Source organism: Rutidosis leptorrhynchoides, chromosome 1 (genome assembly GCF_046630445.1).
Source record: "Rutidosis leptorrhynchoides isolate AG116_Rl617_1_P2 chromosome 1, CSIRO_AGI_Rlap_v1, whole genome shotgun sequence".
NCBI lineage: Eukaryota > Viridiplantae > Streptophyta > Magnoliopsida > Asterales > Asteraceae > Rutidosis > Rutidosis leptorrhynchoides.
Genome location: NC_092333.1, coordinates 224,525,925 through 224,542,681, shown reverse-complemented (window position 1 = coordinate 224,542,681; position 16,757 = coordinate 224,525,925).

The following is a 16,757-nucleotide window of genomic DNA, read 5'->3' as shown; positions in this document are numbered from 1 at the left end:
CAACCTTAAGAGGTGATGGTCTTATTATCAACTTTCCAAGTGAGCATGATGTACATGAGATAAGTGCATCATGAGGGATCTTTTGATCCGCCAATAGATGTCCATGTGTATTTTATAATATTCTTTTCATCATTGTTGATCCTGGGTGGCCTAATCTCTCATGCCACAAACTGATCATTATAGGATCACATGATTTTTCTTTAACTACCACATTTACTTCAGGTACATTTATATGTGTATAATGTAAACCAGAATGAAGTCTTGGTAGTTTTTCAATTACACGATTCTTATCAGTGATACTTAAATATTTTTCATTTTCTGTTGTCACTGACTGATAATCATATCCATTTTGGTATATGTCAGAGAAACTTAACAAATTTCTCTTTGACATGGGAGAAAATAAGGCATTATTTATCAGAAAATTCGTACCATTTGATAACATGAATTTTGCCTTTTCCATTCCTTTTATTAAGTCTACAGGACCTGATATAGTATGTATAGTTTCTTCTGTTACTTTCAAGTCTGTGAAATATTTTTTAGATTTGAGTATGGTGTGAGTGGCACCACTGTCTGCAATACAAATATCTCCACCATTTGACTGATTTTTTATTCCAGCAGTATACATCATGAACTTCAAAAAAAATATGAGAAACAAATAATGAGTACATAATTCATCAATATATTACATTCAAAACATGTTACAAATGATAGCACATGATAAGGAAATTTGTAGTAAACTAGATATGGTGTAGATTGAAAATCTACAACCATTTATTTAACAGGAACATATAATAGGATATCTATATATATAGATATTAGAAATTTATTCATTAAAATAGTCACAAGTTGGCTCAGTGATTTTTGTATCAAGGTCATCCACAAGATTTGCTTCTTTTCGTTTTCCCTTTAGGGATTCTTGATACCGATTAACAGAATGCTGATTTGTTCGGCAGTTTTTAGACCAGTGGCCAATTTTACCACATCGGTAACAAGAATCTTCAACATTCTTTGAAGAGCCTTCTTCAACATTGTGATTTATGGGATTGTATGGTGTTTGAATTTTATAATTTTGTGGATTATTATTTCTTTGTCCATGACCACGACCACCACGACCACGACCACCACCACGGCCATTACCATAAGGGTGATTTCGAACATAGTTATGATTTTTATTTTTGTTATGGTAATTTCCATGATGATGGTTTTGGCCAATATGGCCACGACCTTGTCCACGCCCTCGTCCATGTGAATTTATTCTTTTATTATTATTATTATTATTATTATTGTTAATTGTTAATTGTTAATATCATTAGCTTCAGGAAATGCTAGCGCACCGGTAGGACGAGATTCTTGATTTTTCATTAGTAATTCTTTATTAACTTCTGCAACTAAGAGATAAGTTTGAAGTTTGGAAAAAGTTTTATAATTCTGCAATCTTAAATTTTCTTGCACAGTTATGTTTGCAGAATGCATTGTGGAGAAAGTTTTCTCCATCATATCAGCATCACTTATTTCTTGACCACAGAATTGAAGCTTTGAACGGATCTTGAACATGGCCGAGCTGTATTCACTTACCTTTTTGAAATCTTGGAACCTTAGATTTCTCCATTCTTCCCTCGCAGCTGGGAATAATATTTCCTTTTGATTATCGAATCTACTCTTGATACTTTCCTATAAAACATGTGGATCTTTGATAGTGAGAAACATATGTTTTAAGGTGGTATCAATATGTTTGCGAATAAAAGCAATTGATTTTAATTTATCTTGATCGGAACAAGTATTGTTTTCTTTTAAAGTTTCTAGAATACCCAATGATCCAAGATTTATTTCTACGTCCATAACCCATGATGTGTAGTTTGTTCCCGATACGTCTAAGGCATCAAACTCAAGATTTGATAAGTTTGACATTTTCTATTTTCAGAAAGATGAACAACATAAATCATAATCATAATCATAATCAAATTTTTTTTCATAGACAAATAACAACATGAAATTAGAATTAGTTCAGATTCATAAGTAGCAAACAAAGGAATAATGGTATGATTACAAATAAAAAAACCATAAGGGAAGGATAAAATATAGGTTCATCTAGTGGTGTACAAGCAACAAGGATGATAGCTATTATGACCAATACAGTAGGAAAAATTATCCTTGAGTTAATCATCTTTTAATAATTTTTTTTTTGGAGAGTAGTAATTTGAGAAAATGAAGATTGATTTGTGAAAATGTGAAAACGGGGATGTTTAATTTATATTTGAAAAATATAGTCGTTGTAACGTCATCAATCGACGTTAACAACTATTATGTATAGGAAGGGCATCGAAGGACGGAATGTCCCGAGTTGCGGAATGATCAAGTTAGGAAGCTCAAAAAGGCGGCGTATACGGTTAAGGGACGCAACTATTTGATGACTAATGATGAAGCCAAACAATCCAATGAAGTTATCTCAGGTACTTTCATGGTTAACTCTAATCCGCCAAAGATACTATTTGATAATGGTGAAAATTTGTCGTTTGTGTCTCCAAAGTTTGTCCCTAAGCTTAATAAACCGCTAGCTAAGTTAAGTCATCCAGTACAAGTGGAAATAGTAGATGGTAAGACGGTGCTAGGATTGATGTTCGTTGAAATTGTAATGTTGTGTTTGGTTGCGAAACCTTTGAAATCAATCTTATCTCGATGGCTTTGGGTGAGTTCGATATCGTCGTTGGTATGGATTGGCTCGATCGTTATTGAGCCGATATTGCACGCCCTGAAAAGTTCATTCGTGTAAAGACCCTAAGTGGGGGAGGGTTAATTATTCATGGCGAGAAATGGAGAAGACTTGTGCCATTATGCACTTACGCACGGGCACGTCGTTTCCTTAGTGGTAGTGGCATGGCTTTTCTTTCCCATGTAGTTAATACTCGTGAAGAGCCGCCATCTATTCGTGAAATTCCGGTGGTTAATGAATTTGAAGACGTTTTTTCGGATGAGTTACCGGGTGTTCCGACGGAAAGACAAGTTGAATTTCGCATTGAGTTGGTTCCGGGGGCTACTCCCATTGCTAAAACTCCTTATCATTTAGCACCAACGAAAATGCAGGAGTTGTTGAATCAAACCCAAGAGTTGCTTGAGAAGGGTTTCATCCGACCGAGTGCTTGCCATGGGGTGCTCCGATTTTGTTCATAAAGAAGAAGGATGGTAGTATGCGAATGTGCATCGATAATCGAGAGTTGAATAAAGTGACGATCAAGAACCATTATCCACTGCATCGGATTGACGATTTGTTTGATCAACTCCAAGGCGCGACCTATTTTTATAAAATTGACTTACGGTCCGGTTATCACCAAATGCGGATCCATGAGGAAGATATTGAGAAAACGGCCTTTCAAACTCGTTATGGGCATTTTGAATTTGTAGTTATGCCTTTCGGTCTTACAAATGCACCGACAGTATTCATGATTCTTATGAACCGAGTGTGCCAACCTATGTTGGACAAGTCGGTAATTGTGTTCATTGACGACATACTTGTCTATTCTATGAGTATGAAGGAACATGAACACCATTTGCGTGAAGTGTTGAAGACGTTGTGGAAGGAGAAGTTGTATGCTAACTTCTCCAAGTGTGAATTTTGGCTAAGGGAAGTGCAAATCCTTGGTCATATTGTGAATAAAGAAGGTATTCAAGTGAATTCGGGGAAGATAGAGGCGGTAAAGAGTTGGGGACAACCAACTACACCCACGGAAATTCGAAGTTTTCTCGGATTGGCCAGTTATTATCGTCGGTTTATCCAAGACTTTTCAAAAATCGCTTCTTTATTGACAAAGTTGACAACGAAGAACGCGAAATTTAATTGAGAAAACGAGCAAGAAATTGCTTTCCAATTATTGAAAGAGAAATTGTGTCAAGCTCTGGTTTTGGTGTTGCCAGAAGTAATTAAAGATATGACGGTTTATTGTGATGCCTCAATAAATGGGATCAGGTGTGTTCTAATGCAACGGGGTAAGGTCATCATTTATGCCTCTAGACAACTAAAGGAACACGAAAAGAGATATCCGACTCATGATCTTGAATTAGCGTTGGTGGTTCATGCGTTGATAATTTGGCTACTACTTGTATGGTGTCAAGTGTACGATTTATTCGGATCATAAGAGTTTGAAACATCTCTTTGAACAATGGGATTTGAATAATCGTCAACATAGGTGGATTGATTTGTTGAAAGATTACGATTGTGAGATACTTTACCATCCGGGTAAGGCAAATGTAGTTGCAGATGCATTAAGTTGAAAGAGTCAATATTCGAAAATACGAGTGGGATCGTTACGCATGACCATTACAAACGATTTCCTTGTAAAGCTTGGTGAGATTCAAATTGAAGCTTTTGTTAACAACAAGCGTGAAGAACGAATCATGGGGCAAACAGAGCCTATTACCTTAGGCCCACATGGTTTGTTGTCTTTTTAAGGAAGAGTGTGGGTACCTAAGAAGGGTGATTACCGACAAGTGCTACTTGATGAAGCACATAAGTCAAAGTATTCCATTCATCCGGGTGCGACAAAGATGTACCTCAATTTGAAGAAAGAATATTGGTGGCCCGGAATGAAACGTGACGTGATTAAGTATGTTGACCGATGCGTTACATGTTTTCAATTTAAGGCCGAACACCAAAAGCCGTATGGTATGTTACAACCGTTAGAAATCCCGAAATGGAATTGGAAGCACATTACCATGGATTTCATTACAAAGTTACCGAAGAATGCGAGAACTCCATTTGATACAATATGGGTGATAGTTGATCGGTTGACGAAAAGTGCATTGTTTCTTCTCATTCGAGAGATGACATCGTCAGAAACTCTATCAAAGTTGTTTATCAAGGAAGTGATAGCGATACATGGGGTTTCTATATATATTGTTTTGGATCAGGATACTCGTTTCACATCTTAATTTTGGAATAAGTTTCATGAAGATATGGGTACACAATTGAAGATGAGCACGGCGTATCATCCTCAAACGAACGGTTAAACCGAACATACGAATCAAACGTTGGAGGATATGTTACGGGCGTGTGTTATTGATTTTGGTGGTAGCTGAGATAAGCACTAGCCTTTGGTTGAATTCTCGTACAATAATAGTTATCATACTAGTATCAGGATGCCACCTTACGAGATGCTTTATGGGCGAAGGTGTCGAACTCCGGTTTGTTGGGGTGAAGTGGGACAAAAGGAAATTGGGAGTACCGATTTGGTTTTAGAGATGAATAGTAAGATTGAGATGATTCGGGCTCGACTTAAGGTGGCGTAAGATAGACAAAAATCTTATGCCGATAAATGTAGGTGAGAATTTGAGTTCCAAGAAGGTGACATGGTGATGTTTAAGGTTTCGTCGTGGAAGGGTATTATTCGGTTTCAAAAATGGGGAAAGTTAGCTCCTTGATTTATTGGGCCTTTCAAAAGTGTGGCGCGTATTGGTGAGGTTTCTTATAGGCTAGAGTTACCCGAAGAGCTTGCAAGGATTCATAACCCATTTCATGTTTCCCTCCTCCGTAAATGTCTTGTGGATGACTTGGCGTGGGTACCGTTGGATGAGATTTCTTTGAACCACACGTTAGAATATGTCGAGGAACCGATTGCTACCCTTAACGAGAAAGTTAAAATGTTGCGTAACAAAGAGGTGAGGACATTTAAAGTCCAATGGCATCACCGAAAGGGTTCCGAGTTCATGTAGGAATCCGAAGAATTTGTTTTGGTGTATCTTCATGCTTGTCATGCGGCTTGGATTGCGAGGGCGCAATTCGAATCAAGTGGGGGAGAGTTGTAAGACTCGAAACTAATTTGTACATAATGTGTGTGTGTGTGTGTGTGTATATATATATATATATATATATATATATATATATATATATTTGAATGCTAGCTGGAATTCGTGACTGAAGGAATCCGGGGCGCGCATCTGTCTGGGTGGCGCGCAGATGCTGCAGACAGCCCACTTCTTTTTTCTCTTATTTTAGAAGGGGCATTTTGTTATTTTCACTTATTGGATGAATTTAAAGCCAGAAGATCAGATCTAAAGTTTCATTTACTCCACTTTCACCTACCTTATCGTTTCCACATTAATTCTAGAGATAGAAAGGGTTTCTTGTGTGAGAAAGCTCAAATTAGGGAGGAAGAAGCTTGATTCGGGTAAAAGCGCGAGTTTTAAAGTTGTTCACCTCGTTACTAGCTACATTTTGATTGTGGTGGTATGCCCTAACCTTGATTTTTCCTTACTTGATTTGTTTAAGGGTTAGGGTTTGGGTTAGTAGTGAACATAAAACCCATTTGTTGGTGATTTGGGGGTTTTTAGGTAAGATTGGGTCATGAGAACCCAAGAATGACTAACCTAGGGTTTAGAGGTGATAATTTGTGTTTATAGGTCTTAAATGGTTATTTAATCACTAGTACACTTTGCTGCTAAGTGAATGAAGGTTATTAGGGTTTGTGGATGACCCAAATGGGTGTGTGTGATGACCCGGGAATTTCCGACCAAATTTAAACTTAGTCTTTATATGATTCAGACACGATAAGCAAAGTCTGTAATATTGAGTCTCGAAAATTTTGGAACTATTTCATGAAACCATTTGACCTTTGACTATTCCCGACGATTCACGAACAATTGTGTGTAATTAAATATGTGACTATATATAAATATAAATAAAAGTGTATATATAATAATTAGAAATAATAAAATATAACTAAAATATTAGAATCAAGTATGTAAAATAATATGTAAGATAATAAGGTTGTTATTAAGTAAATTCATATATAAATAAACATGATTTCTATACATGGTTAATATTATATGTATGCTGTAATATATATAAAATATATAAAAATTAAATAATCAATATGTGTTATAGATAGTTAATAAATAGTACATAGTTAATAATATCAATATATTAAACTTATTTACAAGATAAATTATAATTACTATATTAATATTAACATTACTCGTATTAAAATCAATATAAATATAAATATTAATATCAATATAATTACTATTACTATATGTAATATAAAGATATGAAGTTGGATACAGTTAATTTGTTATAATATTACTATTACTAATATTATTGTTATCACTATTAATAACATTACTAATATAATTAATAGTGAAATTATGATTAATATTATGATTTATAATCGATAAAGTCATTATTATTATTATATGTATCATTATGAAAATAATACAAATCATTGTTATTATCATTAACAAATATTATTATTATCACCTTCATAATAACAATTATAATTAATATATATTATCGTATTATTATTAATAGTTGTTATTATTAGAATTATTATTATTATTATTACTATTAAAATAAATTTTGAATATTAATGTTTGTAAAAATTAATATTATTAAGTTTCCTTATATATATTTAATATATATATATGTGTGTGTGTGTGTATATATATATATATATATATATATATATATATATATATATAGTCGATGTAATTATATACAAACACAAATATATTTAAATACATATATTTATACAAATAACAGTTATAGATATATAGATAAATAAATATATAATACGATACAGTTACATAAGTATATATAAATACTGAATACGTATATATAATTACAGATTAAGAAACTGATATATATATATATATATATATATATATATATATATATATATATATATATATATATATATATATATATATATATATATATATATATATATATATATATAGCGTAATATCTGTTTCTTCCTATTGCTGTCATTTTTTTTCTTTTTCTTTTTCTTTTCCGTTCTTCTCGTGATTTCCTGTCGGTTGCAATCTTCACTACAAAACAATTGATAACCATCTGTTGCTGTATCAATTGATTACTCGTACTCAATAAATCACCAGCTATTATCATCAGTTAAATAAAAACAGAAAAATTGAAAGTATTTTTTTTACGCGATGGTTAAAAAAAATCAAAAATTCAATTCGTGATCAATTCTTCAAAATCCAAGAATGCAGAGATGTTAGGAACTACATACTTAAACTATCTGTAAGTTTTGAAACGTTAATTCTTTCAATTGATTTCCAAATTGCGAAGTCAAAATTTAAAACTAAAAAAAGTCAACTGTGTTCTTCAAACAAATTAAGGTGTTATGGATCGTTCTTGTTAAAATTACTGATTGGGAATGATTCTATAGTCGTTTTAAAACACAATTCGTTTTATAACAATTGTCCAAAATGTTTCCAAATTCAATTTCATGATTTATGTTTATTTTTTATCCGAGAACCTACAGCGAGTTCTTTATTTATTTATATTTTTTTTTTTTGCTTTTAATATAATCATTCACAAAGGGAAGTTTCTGATTCAAATACGAATTTTAATCGGATACAATAATTTAATTGTTAAGATTGATTTTGTTTCACGGGTTGTTTGATTTAAGGTAGTAGAAGAAGATGATATACAAAACGGGTTAAATATTTATGAGTTGTGTATTATTTCAGAAAATGGGCAAGAGCCCAACTGGTTAAGCGTAGTAGGGAGTTTTGAGAGGTCTCGGGTTCAATCCCAGGCGTGGGCAGTTTTCTCTAGAACTCTTTTTGAGGTAGTTTACTATTTGTTATTATTTTTATTATTATTGTTATTATTATTATTATTATTATAGATATAGATATTATTATTATCATTATTAATTATTGATATTATTATTATTATGCTTATGAATATGATTATAATTAGGATATAGAAGATGATAATAGAAAGATAACAAAATAAGATAATATATAACTATGATTAAAATTGTTATTTTGATATCATGTAAACGCTATCAATATTATTATTAGAATATTTATATTTTTCACTAAGATTATTATCACAACTATTAAAACTAATACTAGAATCATTATAAATATAAGAATTGTTATTATAAACATAAGTATCATTATTAATATAAGCAGTAGTAATAAAATGGTTAAAATTAATATTATTACTAAGTATTAGGATTATTATTATTATTATTATTATTATTATTATTATTATTATTATTATTATTATTATTATTATTATTATTATTATTATTATTATTATTATTATTATTATTATTATTATTATTATTATTATTATTATTATTATTATTATTATTATTATTGTTGTTGTTGTTGTTATTATTATCATCATTATTAGGAACATAATAAAATTGTTATTATAAACACTATAATTAGTGACAAAATAATACAACTTATTATTATTATTTGTAAATATTAATAATGGTATCCTTTTTAGTACTATTATTATTATTATGAATATGTTTAGGATTATTATTATTGTTACCATAAAACAATACAAGTTATTATTACTCTCACTAATATTAGTATAAAAATCATTTTCATTACATATAAATATTTTGTACCTAAAATATACTTAATACATATATTATAATCATATTAATAGTTTATATATCACATATCAAATATAATAACATTATTTATATAAATACTCATATATATAATAAATTAAGAATATTTTCATATAATACTAACCATATATATATATATATATATATATATATATATATAGATATATATTAATATAACCAAATATATAGATATTAAACATTTTAAATATATATACACAAACTAAATAAGTTTAATATATAATTCAAATTATATATATAAACCTGTTCGAATACGATTATACATTTTAATATATATATATATATATATATATATATATATATATATATATATATATATATATATATATATATATATATATATATATATATATATATATATATATATATATATATATATAAATGATATAAGTTCGTGAATCCGAGGCCAACCCTGCATTGTTCGGTTGTTTAATGTCGTTATATGTATTTTTACTACAAAATACATTAGGTGAGTTTCATTTACCCTTTTACTCATTACATTTTTGGGCTGAGAATACATGCACTGTTTTAATAACTGTTTTACAATATTTATAAGCGTGAGTTTCATTTGCACCCTTTTTAAATGCTTTTGCAATATATATTTTTGGGACTAAGAATACATGCGCTTTTTTTTATAAATGTTTTACGAAATAGACACAAGTGATCAAAAACTACATTATATGGTTGAATTATCGAAATCGAATATGTCCCTTTTTATTAAGTCTGGTAATCTAAGAATTAGGAACAGACATCCTAATTGACGCGAACTATAAAGATAGATCTATCGGGACCTACAAGCCCCATCCAAAGTACCGGATGCTTTAGTACTTTGAAATTTATATCATGTCCGAAGGAGGATCCCGGAATGATGGGAATATTCTTAAATACATATTGTGAATGTCGGTTACCAGGTGTTCAATCCATATGAATGATATTTTTGTCTCTATGCATGGGACGTATGTTTATGAGAAATGGAAATATGAAATCTTGTGGTCTATTGAAATTATGAAATGATTATTTATGTAAACTAATGAACTCACCAACCTTTTGGTTGACACTTTAAAGCATGTTTATTCTCAGGTACGAAAAAAATCTTCCGCTGTGCATTTACTCATATTAGAGATATTACTTGGAGTCATTCATGACATATTTCAAAAGACGTTGCATTCGAGTCATTGAGTTCATCAAGATTATCATTAAGTCAATTATAGTTGGATATACTATGAAATGACATGCATGCCGTCAACTTTCGATGTAAAGCAAATTTGTCTTTTAAAAACGAATGCAATGTTTGTAAAATGTATCATATAGAGGCCATGTACCTCGCGATGTAATCAACTATTAGGAATCGTTTATAATCGATATGGACTTCGTCCGGATGGATTAGGACGGGTCCTTTCAGTTGGTATCAGAGCGGTGGTCTTAGCGAACCAGATCTTGCATTAGTATGTCTAACTGATAGTCGTTAGGATGCATTAGTGAGTCTGGACTTCGACCGTGTCTGCATGTCAAAAGTTTTGCTTATCGTTTTTGTCAGAAATCATCTGCTTATCATCCTTAGGAAATTACCTGCTCATTATTCTTAGTCTAGACATGTTTTACTGCATTGGCTGTATGAATAGTGTATAGACAAAATTCATATCTTAGCGTATCTGTTACTGTAGACTTTATCTGACACGTTTCCTTAATTTCCTCCGTAATCTACGGGATCTTCTGTACTATATTAGATATTCCATATAATTAGAATATTATCTGATAACTAAAAATCATTTCATATCAAAACCCTTTAACTGATCGTGATAGATGGATCCTACACCTAGCTTGGATTCCATTAGTTCCGGAAGCGATTTCGAGATGCATATTGAAGAAGACTCCGAAGTCAATGAACCAGAAGTGCCTCAACCATTTAGTTATTTTTCTTTCTGGAGGAGATGGGGGTGGGTCCGAGACTTACTCACTCGATGGAGAAATGAAGTAGGCGAGCCCTACCGTGAACCAAAATTAACTCCTAACATCGGAGAAAATGATGTACTCACTGGTGAACCTATGCGCAACACTGTATTCACCCTTCTTGCTAAAGTTTTCCACTTCGAAGGTCGCGTTACTGCAATCTCAGAAAATATTCAACCTCTACTTCCGAATACCAATCGAAGGGGAATATTAGAAGAAGTTAGGGAACTTCGAATTGATAATCAAGATCTATCAAATCAGATGAGTGGATGGATAGAAATGATAGAGGGTAGGATAGAAACCCTGACAAGAATGGTGCGTGAATTACAAGATATACTTACTACACCAACATCATCATCAACCTCAACACCAACAACACTTGTAGCACTGACAGCAACAGTACCACCATTAGCAGCACCAGCAGCATAACCAGTACCATCAACAATCCATGTCTCAACATCTCACTCTGTACCTCAAGTATAATCATCGTTCTACTTATCTTTCTACATCAATTATCTTCGTTCTTCATGGCGATCAAGTAATCTCCAATGTTTTAGAGATTATGTATTCTCTTTCTAACGGTAAATCAAAAGATTTTAATATCATATTAACTCATTAATCCATGAATACATCTGAAGAAAGTATATATGTATATATGTTTTCATAAAGATTGTAATTAAAAATTCTCTTGTACAAACTGTTAATGGTGAAAATATTTTAACGGGTAGGTAATACCCGAGGAATATTTAAATTTCACATTAATAAGTTACATTGTACGTTCTTCGAATCTGTTTCAACAGTCATATACTATCCTACTTACATCCACCAATATACAAATCCGTTCACCACAGAATAACCATATTCATCCAATTACATATTTGGATTTTGACCTATCAGAATCCAACAAGTGGCATAATGAAGAAATAATGGACACAATAAAAATTGATTAGAAACATATTAATTAACAATATGAAATTCTATTAAGAATCCACGCTAACAAAATTCTAGCTAACTGTTAATTCCGTATTACCATTTAATTATCGCAAATTATTTATCGCAGTTTATTTATCGAAATTTACATTCTCGCAATTTTATTTATCGCCATTTAATTTCTGTTATTTACTTTACGCACTTTATTTATCGTCATTTAATTTCTGTTATTTATTTTACGCACTTTAAATATCGGGACACGTATACAAGGTTTTGACATATCATATCGACGCATCTATATATATTATTTGGAATCACCATAGACACTCTATATGCAGTAATGATCGAGTTCTCTATACAGGGTTGAGGTTGATTCTCAAATAATATATATACTTTGAGTTGTGATCGAGTCTGAGACGTATACGGGTCACGACACGTATTAATTAATTCGAATATTATATATTAAACTATATATGAATTATTGGACTATCAACTATGGACTATCGACTGTGGACTAATAACATTGGACAATTAAAATGAAATAAAAAAAAAATTTGATTATAACATATGAAACTAAAAAATTATTTAAGTTGCCACTTGATTTCGTCTTAAACATCATTTGTATCTTCACGATTACATTCTGCGTTCAAACCTGTCATGATTCTTGAAAACACCTCAATCGAGAAGATGAACCAACCGCACTTCATTTACAGAAGGAAAGATTTATGCATATAGTTATGCACCTGAAAAACTCTCGGCAACTGAGTAAAAGTTTAACACATAGCCGCGTTAGATCCTTTGGCATTTATTAGCAAAAATTACTTTGCGATCCCTTTTCAAAGTAGTCAATTTTGTCACAGCTCCAGCAAATCAACTTCGACTTTTCATTCGAAGTAGCCTTACTATAATCCTGATATATACAATTACCCTTTTGATACCGGAGAATCCTTTTATATTCCACCACATTACCAGTAAATGTACCAGCAACCTTGTCGCTCCTTAGTTTAAATCCTTCCGAGAAATCACTATAATTATCTATTGAAGTCTCGTCATGTACTCATCCGCATCTTGTAACGAGAACTGCCATAACAATTAACGGGAATCAGCAATCAGTACTTTGAAAACTCACAGCATATGTACATTAACAGTTATATGTATGACATTTATCTCTTAGAATTATGATCTCTCATTCTGAAATTTTGAAAAGCACTCAGTCACAAATCAATACTCTGAATGTTGAAAAAGCTGAATGAAGCAGCAGAAACCATAGACAACCGTAAACGACCTTAATCATCGAAAGTTTGATAATAAAGAATAGTATGTTAGAAAAGCTCAGAAAAGTTGGAACTGAAAAACGGATTGAGCTAACCACAAAGGAGACCAAGGACAAATACAAGGACCATACCATATATTCAAAGAATCCAGGTAATTCTGGATCCGATGAAACCTTCAATGAATATCTTGCTTCGTACTCATGTTAAAATCTTGCTGAAAATCTTTCCCCATCAACCATCGAACTTAGAAATTCCAAAATATCATCATCAATATCTTCAATATTTCATAGGATATTTTCATAAATATTCTCGTCCGAAATTATATACCTCCTCGTGCTTCCTGTGTATCATTATATTGGAAACATTCAATAGAAAATTTGGTACCGAAAAGCGGATTATGCGGAACTATAAAGGAAGCCGTGGACAAATCACAAAGAATAAGTTTGACTTCAAAGAATCTAAATGATTCTGTTTCTGATGAAGTCTTTAGCGAATACCTTGCTTCCGAATCTAAACCCTTACGGATAAATCTTCTTCATCATCCATCGATATTAAAAATTCCAAGATATCATCGTATCTTTCATTATAAATATCCTCCATATTTCAGAAGATATTTTCATAACTATTCTTGTCTGAAATCATTAATCTCTTCCTGATATCAGTGTTGCATCATTTAGAAACCGTTAGTTTCTATATTCTGTAAACTTTTGAGCTTATAATATGAATGGTATTGAAGTAATGTTGGGAACTGATGCATGAGTTAGTATAATATAATGACACTTGATCAACGTGATTATATTACAGTAAGTCATGCTGAGTTTCTAAATGGGACATGATGATTCACAGATTATAACGTCATCATGTGCCATATTACACAAATCTTACATTTTATCTGATATATAAACATATCAAGAACATATTTTCTTGATAGTTATATATTTCCCGGATATTCTGGTAAATTGACGAATCAAGATCGTGCTATTACCATTTCTTTCTTAGAACATTAACTATGTTCATTTCGAAATTCATATCTATAAATTCTGGACCGTTGCTCACTTTACTAGAGGTCGAGAGGATAATAAAAAGGCAAAGAGATCCAAAATATAAGAGAAAATATAAAACCCAATGACAACACCGAAATTACAAACCGTGAATATCAGTACGTATAGCAATATAAAGACACGGGAGGATTATAAACACAATAATCCCTAGAACATAATAGAAATAAACAGATTCTTCAGGTGGGAGTTAGAAAAGAAGAACGATCATTGTGATAGTTAGAATAAGAACAAGGATCAGAACAGGGTTAAGCATTTTCATAAATCTTTTGAATTTGGGAATTGAGTATAAAAGTGGTGAAAACTAATGGAACGGAAAAAGGTAAATTTATAAAGGAAATATCAAACAGAGTAATCGAGACAGATCACCGTATTTAATTATAGAGATCTTAATTTCCTTACTCGCCGAAGAGTCAAATCTTTTAGATTTCGAAAATTTTCTTTAAATCCCTTGAATTCTGGAATTCAATCCCCCTACGTCAAAAGTTAAGACGCACCTTACTTTCTAAATTCAACCCTGACTGCGTCAAAAGCTAAGGCGAATCTCCATCTCAATCTTTTGTGATAACCTCACTTATACGCTTCGAATAATCGAATTGTTTTATCTGTATTACTCAATAATGATGAAACTCTAATTATCAACTCATATTTGTCATGAAAACATTTTTATTGTTAGCCATGACCACCTCACTCAAATTTCGGGATGAAATTTCTTTAACGGGTAGGTACTGTGATGACCCGGGAATTTCCGACCAAATTTAAACTTAGTCTTTATATGATTCAGACACGATAAGCAAAGTCTGTAATATTGAGTCTCGAAAATTTTGGAACTATTTCATGAAACCATTTGACCTTTGACTATTCCCGATGATTCACGAACAATTGTGTGTAATTAAATATGTGACTATATATAAATATAAATAAAAGTGTATATATAATAATTAGAAATAATAAAATATAACTGAAATATTAGAATCAAGTATGTAAAATAATATGTAAGATAATAAGGTTGTTATTAAGTAAATTCATATATAAATAAACATGATTTCTATACATGGTTAATATTATATGTATGTTGTAATATATATAAAATATATAAAAATTAAATAATCAATATGTGTTATAGATAGTTAATAAATAGTACATAGTTAATAATATCAATATATTAAACTTATTTACAAGATAAATTATAATTACTATATTAATATTAACATTACTCGTATTAAAATCAATATCAATATTAATATCAATATAATTACTATTACTATATATAATATAAAGATATGAAATTGGATACAGTTAATTTGTTATAATATTACTATTACTAATATTATTGTTATCACTATTAATAACATTACTAATATAATTAATAGTGAAATTATGATTAATATTATGATTTATAATCGATAAAGTCATTATTATTATTATATGTATCATTATGAAAATAATACAAATCATTGTTATTATCATTAACAAATATTATTATTATCACCTTCATAATAACAATTATAATTAATATATATTATCGTATTATTATTAATAGTTGTTATTATTAGAATTATTATTATTATTACTATTAAAATAAATTTTGAATATTAATGTTTGTAAAATTAATATTATTAAGTTTCCTTATATATATTTAATATATATGTGTGTGTGTGTATATATATATATATATATATATATATATATATATATATATATATATATATATATATATATATATATATATATAAATAGTCGATGTAATTATATACAAACAAAAATATATTTAAATACATATATTTATACAAATAACAGTTATAGATATATAGATAAATAAATATATAATACGATATAGTTACATAAGTATATATAAATACTGAATATGTATATATAATTACAGATTAAGAAACTGATATATATATATATATACAGCGTAATATCTGTTTCTTCCTATTGCTGTCATTTTTTTTCTTTTTCTTTTTATTTTCTGTTCTTCTCGTGATTTCCTGTCGGTTGCAATCTTCACTACAAAACAATTGATAACCATCTGTTGCTGTATCAATTGATTACTCGTACTCAATAAATCGCCAGCTATTATCATAAGTTAAATAAAACAGAAAAATTGAAAGTATTTTTTTTACGCGATGGTT